The sequence below is a fragment of the Rhagoletis pomonella genome, unplaced genomic scaffold, assembly GCF_013731165.1.
Source record: "Rhagoletis pomonella isolate Grant_MI unplaced genomic scaffold, Rhpom_1.0 Rhpom_scaffold_00004, whole genome shotgun sequence".
Classification (NCBI taxonomy): domain Eukaryota; kingdom Metazoa; phylum Arthropoda; class Insecta; order Diptera; family Tephritidae; genus Rhagoletis; species Rhagoletis pomonella.
Window position 1 is genome coordinate 66,649,725 of NW_023458558.1, and position 4,093 is coordinate 66,653,817.

A 4,093-nucleotide genomic window follows, 5' to 3' on the forward strand; every position below is an offset into this window, starting at 1 on the left:
CATATAACGCAGTGCGAAGTTCCGGATAGGCGGCAGGCAGACCTCGCTCGAGATGCAATTTTAACCTCGTTTTACATCGATGATTTCCTCTGCAGTCGTGAGAGCGCTGCCGGTGCAGTGGAACTGGCCACAAACGTAGATACCATTTTATCCGCGGGAAAATTTACGCCAAGAACCGTCACTATTCAGTTATACTTGTGTGGTGTGGCTTCCGTATGAGGCTTAAGATGGGACGCAGTTACGGTCAGCTATTTTTTCAAGTCTACCTAAACCAATCATCCGAGGCTCCCACGAAGAGAGGTGGCGCGTCTCTTTGATCCCGCTGGGTTGTTATCACCGGTCGTTGTAACTGGAAAGGTGTTCATCTAGAGGATGTGGGCTGCGGGTCTATCTTGGGACTCTCAACTACCTGACGATCTTTCATGGCTCAAGTACCGCTCCAAGTTAGAGGGGCTCAATAAGATCCGCATCGACCGCTGGATGGGCATGATTCAGCGTGTTCAGACAACGTTGTATGGCTTTTGCGATACCATCTCACAAGCATATGCTGCCGTTATGTATACGAAGACTGTCGACGTAGGCGATGTTGCGCACATTTCACTTCTTACTGCACGCACGCAGGTGTCACCTCTGAAGGGCGCTACTGTACCCCTCCTGGAACTGTCGGCGGCATTACTGTTGGCTGAAACTATTCAAAATGTGCAGGACGCACTGGGCTTAATGGATGCTCGTATTGTGCTGGTTGAAGAAGCATCCAACAACACTTAAGCCATTCATATCCAACCGGGTTCGCTGGATACAGGACATCCCCCGAAAGATGGTACCACGTTCGTTCAGCACAGAACCCTGCTCATTGTGCCACCAGAGGAATTACACTCGAAGAACTCTTAATTCACCCGCTTTGGTGCCATGGACCTGGTGTGCTAGGCATCGAATTATGTTATTGACAACCTGGTTTAGTTTCATTCAACGCCTACTGGGTACAGAGGTTGAAGTAATGTCTACACTTTCGTCAACCTGTGGTAAGCGCCCCGGAACTAGATGACGCCTTGTACACGCTAGTCCGTCTAGAGCAAGGGGAACACTTTTTCGCTGAGATTCGACACTCGAAGTCCAGTTCAGGTTTGTCCTCCTGCACTGGAATACTGTGGCCTTTTACACTGCGGATCGTACCCAGCCATCTTCGTATGCATGGCCACCAAAGCCGTGCACATCGAAGTAGTGGATGATCTATCCGCACGAGCTTTCCTTGGTGCCTGCACCCGTTTCGTCAGCCGACGAGGTCCCTGCCGCGACCTGATAATGGCCTTTGTTGGTGCTAACAGACTCTTACGCATACAAAGATACGTAATAGTTTAGGTGCTTTTGAAAGGCGCCATGTCCCCTATTTAAATAGCCATAATTTTCTCTAAGGGCCGGTTACTCAATGTCTGGTTAACACTAATCTGCGACTAAACATCGTTATCGATGTCTTCGACTCCATGCACATAACACGGTGTCGGTAACATCGATAATGATTGTTCAACCGATGATTAGTGTCAACCAGGCTTTGAGCAACCGGCCCTAAGAGTATAATACTGCTGAGTGGAAGATCAACCTATCTCGGCAGCCAGATCGAAAACGCCCTATCTCAAAGAACTTTTCAAGAACGCCCTATTTCAGAATTTAGTCCTATTTATATTCAAAATGTATTGAAAATGGGCTGAAATAGTGCGTTTTTGAAAAACATTTTGAGATAGAGCGGTTTAGAGCTGGCTGGGAGATAGGTCCATCTTTCACTCTGTAGTCGATATATAGAGATGTTTCTTTAGCTTTAAAACGACGATAAGATGAAGTCTTTGCGATGAGCAGAACCACAGATATAAAAATTTGAAGAAGCCGATGAATGGTCTGAATCACGAAGAAATTCGATATTTGAGAGATCACATCTCTGAAGAATAAAAAAATCCTCGAACATATGCCAGCTTTTTCATTTATAGATCCCATAAAAATTTGAAGCGAATCGGAGACATGTCTTAATTTTTGGTTTACTAAATCCGTCCGACTGTACCTTTTGAAAACGACGAGCTACGGGCCACAGCTTCGAATTTGTTATCTTCATTATCTAAACGCTTTGTCGATACGACATGATTTTTTTTGAATGCGGCAGCGACATCATGGATTTGTATGAGTTTGACATAAAAGAAGAGGAAGAACCTTATCTGTCGCTGGAAAAATAGAAAAAGATCTAATCTGACCACAACCACAGTCCTCGCGTAGCCCAGTCGTCGCCAAAATAATTATCTACATAAGAGTACGTGTTAAAATAATTTGACAGCTGTTGTCCGTAGCTCGTCGTATTCATTGTGTTCGGGCCAAGTACTTAAATACTACGTTTATACGCAAGAATGATAGAATACCAGATTGCGCCGATCAGAGAGGATTTTTGAGAATAACTTTTGGGTGACGTCACACTGGTGCAATTGCGAGAGAGAAATGCCAAAACGTGAGCAAGAATGGAAGAAGAAGAAAAAATGTTGCAAGGAAAACGTAAACAAGTTGCACAAGTGTGACGTCATGCAAACAACGATTCTGTCAAACTCGTTAAGAGAGGAATAGCGGTCCGAGATCGGCGCAACCTATTATATTAGGTTCATTCCTTATCTTTTTGGACTAAAATCTGAAAAGTGTCAAAATGCCAGAGCGTAAGCAAAATGCGCTCACTAAAAGAGAATAACAGGAAAAGTAAAGGAACGCAAAAAACCAAATTTTTAGTCCAAAGAATGGCAACAACAAAGCTAACATCAAATAAGAATGGAAATGTATGTACAAAACACATTCACACAAGCACAAGCACAATAAACACTTACTATATGAATTATTTTTTGCCTCCTTCCAATTTCAATTCACTTTTTCTACTTTTTAGATTATTCTCACTTTTTGCGTATTCTTTAATTTCCGTTAATTTAAATTCAGTTGAGTTTGACACTTTTCAGGATTATGCCAGAAAAAATTCTTCTGACTAAATCTGACTACTTCGGACTGATGAGAGTCACTCTCATTGAGTGTTGCTCTCTCATTTTTGCTGTCATTTCCGAGTTAAGGAACGCTTTTTGGACTACATCTGACTACTTCGGACTTTTTCTGACTATTTCTGGGAGATAAGGAACGCTCCTATTCTCTCAATCGTGGTTTACAGGCTAACCTAATATTCGCGGCTTGCGTTTTGGTACGCATGCCGTCGAATTTGTTTTTTTGCGTCACCCGAAATTGACTTGCATGCGTTTGCATTTGATTTCATTGAGCGAAACGTCAAATCAAAATGTCACGCAGAACAAAAATTGGAAATTGAGTTAGCTTCATACGCACGCCGTTCAATTTCGGTTGATCTCATACAAGTTGCATGTGCATGAGAAATTTTTGACAATAAATTGGCGGCGTCCGTGAATATTAGGTTAGCCTGTTATACGTAAGCTATTTGCAAATAAAAATGATTGGCAAATACCTAAGGGTCTGATTATGCATACTTCGCATAACTTCGCACAACCATTTGTACCAGTGCACTAAAAATGTGACTTAAGAAAATGTGAAGCCAAATCTAAACTCAACAGATCGCTAAGTTTTTAAAAGTTCTGCTAATTTCTGGGTAATAGAATACATACCAAATACATACTAAGTACATACGAAATTACAGTTTGAAGTTTATGCGAAGTTGTGCGAAGTTATGCGAAGTATGCATAATCAGACTATAACTCACTGTTTATTCGACGGTGAAAAGTTTGTATTTAATATTGCATGATTATAAAAAGGCAATAATATGACCATCGAAAAAGAAAATAAAACTAAAAATGGCAACGTCTTGATATAAAAAGGCAATAAGATGAGCATCGAAAAAGAAAATAGACCTAAAAATGGCAGCGTCTTGTGCTTATTTGCAAATGGTATCACTAATCAATACTTATTTGCAAATAAAAAATTAACTCAGCGTGTACCATTTGCAAATTGTTATTTGCAAATAAGACGTGCGTATAAACGTAGTTATACACAATAAACACATATGTATATACTGTTACGATTATCCTCGAAACCTTGAGGGATTACCCAAATATACTCG